Below are 10,081 nucleotides of genomic sequence, written 5' to 3'. Positions count from 1 at the left end.
TAAGGACTCTGCAAGTGTCACTGCACGCTCAAAGGACCATACCTCCCCCTGAGCCTCCTCGGCTACCTCGGTCTCACGCGCAAAGGCCTCCTCCTCGGCCCTGGCTCTCTCAGCCTCTGCTCTCAAGCGCTCCTCCTCCTGAGCTCTCTCAACCTGTCGGAGCCGATCCTCTCGCGCTGCTAGCCCTGCAGCCACCACCCCCGGGTTCTCTCGGAGCAAAAGGCCAAGCTTTTCCTCTGTCACAAACTCAGCAAAGTCCCTACGCGTAATAGGAACGTGCGCCGAAGACCCCACTGTGGGCTTAAACTCAACCTCCTCCATAGGCACCTCCTCGGATACACCCTCCTCAACCACGGGATCCTTGCCCCTTGCTGGGTCCCTCGATGGTGTCCCCGGTCGATCATCACCACCACTGCCGCTACCGCCGGCCCCAACCGAACCCAAACCGGTGATCACTAACCCTTCCATACCGCTCCTTGCATCCAGACGACGAACCCGTGGACCCACTAGTCCAGCAATAGCTGGCGTACGCCTCTCTACTTCAGGCGTACGCCCCCCATTGCCGCCACCTGCCTCCGCTGCATGGGCACCATTGCCGTCGTGGCCGCCTGTACCTTCTGCACCAGTGCTCGACGAGGCCCCTACCGTCGATTGATCGTCGATTTGAACCCCCAAAGTTTTGATTTCCTCCCGAGTTTGCCTCTCCTCTTCTCCGACACCACCATTGCCGCCGCCTCCACCGAATTCAGCCATGGATGGACTGGTTTGAGTGTGTAATGGAAGGGAGTGAAAGGTTTTGAGAGAGATTGAAGTTTAGAGAGGGATTTGAGGGAAGTTGGAGTTGTTCGGAGTCCAAAACCGAAGGATGGCAGTTTCAAACATCCTGCAGAAGTTATGCGACGTGGGGGCCATGCTGGGCCGGGTCTGGGCCGGTTTGACCAAGATTTCTGGCGTACGCCAGTATTGTTATGCCGTACGCCACTATTGTTTGGGCCTCAAGCCCAACTCTCTTGTAAAGTCCAAATTTATTTCCAAGTCAAGGCCCAAGGTGGCCCAACTTTACATTGGTTCACGTGGACTCCCCTCAAAACATAATCCGTCCAATTTTAAATCAACGACGATCTATCCGTCCAATTTCAAATCAACTACGATCTATCCGTCCAATTTCAAATCAACGACGATCTATCCGTCCAATTTCAAATCAAACAGGTTCTTTAGAATTCTTGTATTCTTGATAGCCTCGAAGAGGGTGTCTAGAAAACCTTTGACATTACTTGTCTCCAGTCAATGGTACCCCAAGTGCCGTCAAAGGGGGGCTACTGTAGACACCCCATTCTGGACCATCCAGATAATGCTATTTTACGGTTTTTTGTTGCCCCAATGATGATTATGATCAAGAACAGTCTGAGGACGATGGTGTGCTTGAGCTTTAAGCATCCTAAACTCTTCTCAAATTGGACTCCATTCCAAACCCTTCAATCCAGAGCCAAATGACCTCAACAAAACCCTGCTTTCATACACCAGTACTGTGCTGGCGTGCGCTGGTAAGCTGCCACGTGTCAGTCATCAAACGTTGACTCAGTTTCAAATGGCGCACACAGGTATATAGCTAGCGCACGCCAGTCAAGCTCGATCAAATCAACTTTATTCAGCCACATGGATGAGACTTTTGTGCCACCCTGACCTGGGCTACAGTCCCCCTGATGATTACACTCGACAGGGACGTTTCCCCTCTCTCTTACACCTTCGATCAAGCCAAGTCCCATGCATTTAATGCATGGGAGGATCCCTTCTAACCTAACCCAACCTCCTAACCCAACTGATCAACCCCTTCCTCAGTCTCTCTCTCCCTTATAAATACCCCCCTTGCATTCATTTGCAAGGGGTTAACCACATAAAAGAGCCAAAAACCTTCTTTTCCTTTCTCTCTTTCCTCCTCCATTGAAAGAGGAAGAAAAGGAGTTCTTCAGTCACACACTCCACTGATATTGTAACGCCCCGAATTTTGGGTACGTTAAAGAAGACATTTTTATTGAAAATAAACTGAGTCTAGCTCTTTATTACAACAAAACTGAAAATAGGTACTTTTATTACAAACGGGAGGGAACTAAGGTTCCTAACTACTGCTCCGTTTGTTCTTCCATCACAGCTAGCTCCTCGGCTCCGAAGGCCTCCAAGGTATAAAGCTCGCCCTGCTCATCTATGAAATCTGACATATTATACCAGCGTCGCCACCGATATAATATGCCAGAGTCACCAAAAGGGCAACACCGTGAGCTTAAACGCTCAATAGAATATTCCAAACCCTCTAACCCTTAACTTACAACAATACAACATATAGTCAAAGATTTCCACATAGCATGCTTATCGAACCAATTTAACTAACAACAATGCATCCGTATTCGATAAATCAATCAACGTTGGTGTCCAAAATTTATGAGTTTCTCCTACGTGACTCCTCGTAGACCGTGTCAACATTTTCCATATTTCATAAACGTATCACCTTTTCAAAAACTCAATTTTTAACACACCCAACCTCGGTTCCGCCGTTCCGGTCTCCCGAGTATCCTCACAATGGTTCCGCCGTCCCAGGCTCCCATTGGCACACGTTGCATTGGCTCTGTAACGCGGATAACCAAGCCATACCTCACCATGGTTCCGCCGGTCCGGGTTCCCATGGGAACGCACACAACCTCACAATGGTTCCGTTGATCCGGAATCCCATTGGAACACACACATCCTCACAATGGTTCCGCTTTTCCCGGATTCCCATCGGAACACACACAACCTCACAATGGTTCCACTTTTCCCGGATTCCCATTGGAACACACACAAAACACACACCACACAATGGGCTACTACGTCCGGCCACATTGCGGTTTCCAAAACATTTCATACCCTTCAAAACACGCCTTTTCATAAACCACACCCTAGGTGTCATGTTTCTACTTTCTTGATTTTTGTGTCTCGTTTCTCATGCATAGACTCCGCGGTGGGACTTTTCACATAGGATATCATTCATTGTAATATTCAATCTAACAAGATCATACATTTCAAACTACTTGACATGCTTGAATCACTTAATAACGAACAACATGCATTTCATACGTTTCCAACAAAAGATAACATTATCTACTTTAAATGAAATGATTAAAGATACTTCCAAATGAACTTATGTTTGGGTACAAGACTATACTTGGGAAGGTAGGTAAAGATAACTACTTGGGATGGAAGATAAGGAGATCCTACCGTGCTTCTTGGCGGTAGTAGTAGGTTATGAAAATTCGGTCGTCGGTTTTGGATTTCGGCGGCGTAACGGCGTCGGTTTGCTTCGAAAGGAAAAGAGTTGTACTTTCTTTTCCTAGAAACAACTTTCTAACTTAACTAAGCTACTTTAAAAGATCTAAAGGTGGTTTTGGAAGGTGGTTTAGTGGTTTCTCTCAAGAACACAAGAAAACTAGAACTTTGAAAGCAAGAACTTTTGGAATTTCTAGAGAGAAGTTGGAGCAATGGTTTGAAGGTGTGAGTTTGAAGCTTGGAGTGAGCTTCTATTTATAGGCAAACTCTCCCTCCCTCTCTCCTTGGCCGGCCCCTCTCTCTCTCTCTCTAAGTCTCTCCTTTCTTTCACATGTCATGGTGATTGAAAGGTTGATGGGTGAAGTTAAGGCTTGGTTGGAAGATCAATGGCTAAATGGTAGGCTTGCATGGCTAAGATTTGTACCAAGGATTGGATTTTGGAGATTTGTTGGAAGATTTGGAGACAATGGTACAAGATTCTTTGTTTAAACAATTGAAAGATGTACAAAGGTGATAGATTTTGGAAGATATTCATCTTCAAAGTTTGAAAGGATGAAAGATATCAAAGTACAAGTCCCATCCTTCTTCTTCTTCCTCCTTCCTTCCTTTCTCTCTCTCTCTCTCTCTTTCTCCCTCTCTCTCCCGGCCTCTCTCCTCTCTCTCTCGGCCTCTCTCTCCTCTCTCTCTCTCTCTCATGTACTAGCTATATACATGTATATATGTACTACTAATGCAAGACAAAAATAAAATAATGGGTACTTTTGTACAAAAGATCAAACTAGTCTTTAAGGGTCAAGATTCTTCTCAATAAACTAACAAATGGGTACATGAGTACTAAGGCAATTTACATCATCCAAGTACTTATATAATATATACATATGTACTAATGTAATCTAGGGTTAAAAGGGTTAAAAGGGTCAAGATTCTCCCAATAAACAATTAAAAGGTACAAGTACTTTAATTAATATAAAAATGTACTTTTGTACTCCCGGGAATCTTAACAAAATATTATTTTAATAGGATAAGTACTTAGTTGGAAGATGAACTCATTACCCAATGGATAATAAAACCCCTAACGGTTATTAACCAAAGGATAATAAGGTACGAGTACTTTAAATACTAAACTAAGTTTTTTTGAAAAAAGACTACATGTCCTTTTTATTACACATGTGAATATATATATATATATATATGTACTTACTAAATAAAATAAAGGAAAGGCTTTTGTCCAATGGGTAAAGATTACCCTAACGGTTATCGTCCAATGGATAAAGAATAAAACCAAAACAATTAAAGAAATAAGTAAACAATTTCTAGTCTAGGGTTTTGAAAAGGTTCAAAAGGTTCAAGATGGGCAAAATGGTCCATCTACGGTTAGGGAAAATTAACTAGGTGACTTCCCAGTTTGGTTTCTCCAACAAGTCGGTTAGAAGCTAACTAGGCTTGCTAGGTAGGGCTTAAAGTTCAAGAAACGATCCTTGAGGGGCTAAAGTGCAATTAGAGTTTCTAGTCGAGGAATACGGTGATACGGTGTTCAATTGCTTGAATACGAACTACTAGGAATCAAATAAGAAAATCATCGAGAAATTAAGAAATCTCGAATAACAACGAGCTTTTATTGAATGAAAAATCGGAGTTGTTACACCAAAAATCTAACTACGACGAAAACAAGAAATCATATAGCCACTCAAGAGAAAATAAGTAATTTAAATAAAATTCAAATATTTAACGAAAATTTTTATTGACCAAAATTGAGAGGCGTTACAAATATACCCCCCCCCCCCCAATCCAGTCTCAACCTTCCTAAACCAAAGCTCAAGTCATCCATTCATCCCAACCAAAGGTATACCACCTTTGTGTTCCTTTCTATTTTCGACCCCTGAGGGGAACTAGTAAGGTCCAGGCTAGTAGTCAATACTAGTCCTGGCTTTAAACTGGTAAAACACAACAATCGTGTGAGATGAAACCTGGCGCACGCCAGTATAGCCAAGCCGTATGCCTGTCATGGCAGTATGTGCACTACTGGCATGGGGATCATGGATCGTCCATTTTTACTTGCTTACACTTCTGTTACCACCTTAGCATGCTAATAACCGATTTTACAGCTTTCCGTATCCTAGAATTGTTTAGCTGTAGCGTTCAATAATTACTTCTATTTGCTTTGGAGGGCTTCTGGAATCTTTCTGGTCATGTTCCTGAACCCAAACAATGCAAAGCCAAGCACTGGCCAAATGGTAAAACTGGCGTACGGCTTTTTAGGACTGGCATACGGCAGTGTTGCTAGGATCCAGTGGCTGGACCTTGCATCTATCTTAGTCTTGGCCTCCTTTCATGTCCCCACATTGTTTATGGGGTATTCTGTTTCTTCTCATGGTTTCTAGCCATTCCTGTTATCTATGGTTTTCATATACATGCTGATATGAATTGCGTGGTTTGTCCTGAGTGTGCGTTGGTCCCTTTCTAGAGCCCAGAGGGTTGCAAACAAAGATTGTGAGACCAGATAAGTGGAGTACGCCAGTCATGTGGTGGCGTGCACAGGTAGTACCAACATGCAGTGGTTCGGCTAGTGCATGCTGGTGCGGGACCTGCTCGCGTCCCTTCAAAGCAGTGTACTCCAACTTATCCGGACTGCTCTCAGTGCTTGTTCTCAATCTATATTCACCATTGTAAGTAAATCATCATCTATAAACATTTTGTCACATAACTACAACTTGTCACAGTTTTAATCCCCCATTAACTGTTTCCCCGCCCTAATTGGCTAAAAATATGATTAATGAGAGAAAAATGCAAAAGTTTTACAAAATGCCCGAGTAGAGACCGATCTCCAGATTGGGCGAGAGGGGTGCCATAAAACCCTTCCCCTCTCGTAACCTGGCTCCCGAACCTCAGATATTGAAGGTGACGACGGACCGATCTACGCCTTTTCAAAATCAAACAAACGTAGCAAACGTTTTCGAGTTCGGTTCCTTGGGTGCATACCGTGAAAATCTGAGTGGCGACTCTGAATCGAAGCGCTTCGCCGCGCTTTTCCAAAAAAAGAGGGCCGCACCCAATTTTATAAATGAAATTTTCTGGGGCACGTGCCCACATATATGAACTTCTATTTGGAGTGTATGATGTCCCCCCATACTGATGCGTTTCTAACGACACACCCCATCGGACATACTCTTGGAAGCTCCAGTCCGGCCAACCACTTCCATTCTTGTCCTGTTTACCACTCCCATTCTTGATCACCACCATGTTCCTCCACCATATCACCCTCTGACAAGAAAGTCTCTAGAGTTGATTTTAATACTCTGCTTTTAGCCTCTAACACACTTTTAGGCTCTTATACTACCCTTGTTAGATGCTAAAAGACAAAAAATTAAGTGAGCGAGATGCAAAATGGAGTATGATACCACATTTCATTTTTTATGGGTCTGTTTGCAGATGTGTTTGGTTTTCCATCTAACCAATGCATTCATTTGACAGCCATCTATAGTTGATTGCAGTAATATATACTAATATGTAACTTCCGACTCTAGGCTTGATAAGCTGCATTAGACTTTTGCTTATTACTGGTAAATGCTCGAATATAAGTTTTGCTTTCCCTTGTCCATCATAACCTGTGCACCTTGTAAGCTGAAGGGTTATGAATGACTTTTGGTTTGACGGGTTTCTTGCTGAATGTCATTTGTGTGTTGTGTTATAATCCTATTTCATATGTGTGTGATGACTGTTAGATGTTGTCTCTGATGAAGTAGTTCTTTGAAATATGTCGAGTAATATGACATGTAAAGTGTTTTTTTTTTTTCTCTTTCCTGTAATTTCTCCATTGTATGGTCTGATTTAATCAAAGGAGAGGTTTGTGACAGGATTGCTGCCTTTTGTTGTCTCTCACGTAACTACGGTACTCGTATCAGTAAGGATCTTTTTGCCTACTGGTTTGATGGCATATGTGCAGGTTTTGAAAGGTGATTTTGCTTTGGCTTTTTGGAAAGGCTCAGTGAAGTCTTTGCATTCTTGTTAGCTCATGGTCTATTTTTAATTATTGCTTTCTTATATTGTCTACTATTGGATGTTGAAGTATACTCCACAAAAGGATTATAGGATAGTCAATTATAAGAAATTGTGTAGCAAAGCCTCATAAAACTTAGGTACAAAAGTAGTGTGGATTGTAAAGCATGAGAGCACCCTCACTTCAATAGGTTGCTTTTGGGGTCGAGCATGCCGTGTTAGCACACTCTACTTGAGGAGGGAGTGTAACGAAGAGCACAAGGAGGATGTGAAGTGAAGTCTCACGTTGCATGGGTACAGAGTTATATGAAATATATAGTGTGAGGGCACCCTTAGTTAAGTAGCTACCTTTTGGGGTTGTATTCTACCTAAGACCGTGTGACATGCTATGAACACGTTGCACGTTAGGGCGTGAAGTGAAGTCTCATTGTACTTGGTTTCAAAGGTGATGTAAAGTACATAATCATGAGGGCACCTCCCTTCAACAACTAGCTTTTGAGGTTTAGTGCAACCCAAGATCGTGTAGAATAATTAGCCTGCATATAACTCTAAATAAGACAGCAAATGTGGTTATATTGCCAAATCAGTCTTTCTTTTTCTCGTTGCTTATTTTCTCTCTCTTTTATCTGCTGCTTTCATGCATCAAAATGTAACTGATGTTTTTCTAAAACCAGGGTTGATAATTTAATGTATCTGTGCTCTCCTGCTTCATGGTACTTAAGGTCATGCTCTTAATGCCATACCAGGGGCAAACCCATTGAATCCGATCGCCTTTGCGAGTCTCCATCCATGTCGTCCAAGCAGCCTCAGTTGGAAATTGTCTAGTCACACAGTGCTCCATGTAATGGTCTGAACTATAGGGAAGCCGCTCTGGTGCATCCCATACCCTCAGCTTCTTAAATAACCATACCTATAAAAAAACAAGGGAAAATTACAAGTTGTGAGAACACTTGAGTCAAAACAAAAGAGCGATGAGCGGAAGGATAACTTGGCAATAAATGACTGCTTGAGAACTGGGATGTTGAATTACCTTTCACTGCATCGAGACCCATCAAGGTCTCTGCTAACACTAAACCAGCAAAGCCCACATGTTTACCAATCTGTTGGGCAAAGTCAAGCAACATAGAATCAGCATGACCAGAGGAAGGGCCCAGCAAGTAGTAATGGAGAAGACAGGCGCATAGCGCATGAAAGCATGATTTCTGTCGAGGAACTTGAAGATGAGCTTCGGCTGTACCAAAGCGCCGAACAAGCTGTAGGGTTTCCAACCTTCCATTCACCATGAAAAACCTAACTTCATGTTTCTGAACTTGGAGCAAAGCCTTTAGCAGGTTGCCACGGTTAAACAAAGGGTTAAGGACAATGAGACCTTCTCTATCCAAATGACCCATGACAGCTGCAAACTCCTTGATAGTAGGGCACAATTCTTCTCTTCTAAATCGAAAGACATGAAGAACAGGATCCCATAAGCTGGTGGCCGCACGGAGAAAAGAAAAATTCACAGGAACTTGGCGAAGGGAGAAGAGGAAATCCATGCCAAAAGACCTAAAGAGTAAATGGTCAAGGCCATTGAAGGAATCCAACCACTGATCAAGATTTGGTTGTGCCATGTGTTAAGGACAGTTGCTGACAAACTATCAAAGTTCGTAGAACGTGTACTTATAGGCTAGGTCGAATCCCAGTCCGAATCAAAATCAGATTCTAAAATCCACATTAACCAAGTCAGTCTCTCAGCCAGATCTTTGATATAACGGCCGTAGGATTGATTCCCCAGCCCATAAAAATCAAGGCTGACTCAAAGTCAATCCAGGAAGACGAATCGATCCCTCGGCCGCTTAATTGATCTCTCGGCCGCCAGAATGACTGTTTTACAGAGAAGTTTCACGGTTTTGTCCAGTTCATTAAAATACGAATTTCATACTAAACAAAACAACACAAATGCAGCATACACAATCACATATCAGAGCAAAAGATTTTATTTCATATAACAAAAGCTTTTTACATCAAAAAGTGAATCATCCCACATTTCCTAAAAAAACTATACATCGGTTTCCTGTCAGACTAACCTATGCAGGAAGAAATATAGAAAAGAAAACAAGAAGGAGAAGAGGATGCCGAATCTTTCGGTGGTCCGAACACCAGAGACCAGTTGCAAAAAAGAAGAGGACACCCCCAGGGTGACGTATGCCAGAGAAGTACTATGGTGCAAAAGAGACACCACATGGCTCAAAAGAATCACCACATGGCCCAGAAAAATCATCATACCGCGTACAAGCGCCACCCTAGGAGTTCTGTGTCACGGAAGCAAACCCCCCATGCAAGGGTCCTTAATCAAGCATCAAGGCAAGATCGAGACCATTGTGGACTCCCTCTGCGATCGCTGAACGCATGTCACCCATGGCCCGGACCCGACGGGAATGAAGGATAGAAGAAGTGAAGAGGCTCTTGGTGGAGATCTTCGGTAGAACGGAACGAAGAGAAAAAGAAGAGAAATGGAAATAAAACGCCGAGGTCGTGGCCTTTTATAAAGCTCTAGAAACCAAGCGATTACACGACTGAGATTTTGATCCTTCGGCTGAGGTATCAATTATTCGGCCGCTGGATCTATTTCTTGGCCCCTTAATCAATCTCCCACAGTAGCATCAGTTTTTGCTCAGTGCACCAATCCAAGCAATTATGAAATTCTGGGTCCGTGACCGACAGAAACAATGATGGAATCAACCTTGGGGGCATGGCTGGGCAAGAAGAATGTCATACACAAGCTTTCTCCGTAGCGTAAGCTTACCGA

Source organism: Rhododendron vialii, chromosome 2a, assembly GCF_030253575.1.
Source record: "Rhododendron vialii isolate Sample 1 chromosome 2a, ASM3025357v1".
Lineage (NCBI taxonomy): Eukaryota > Viridiplantae > Streptophyta > Magnoliopsida > Ericales > Ericaceae > Rhododendron > Rhododendron vialii.
This window is presented reverse-complemented; position numbering follows the sequence as displayed.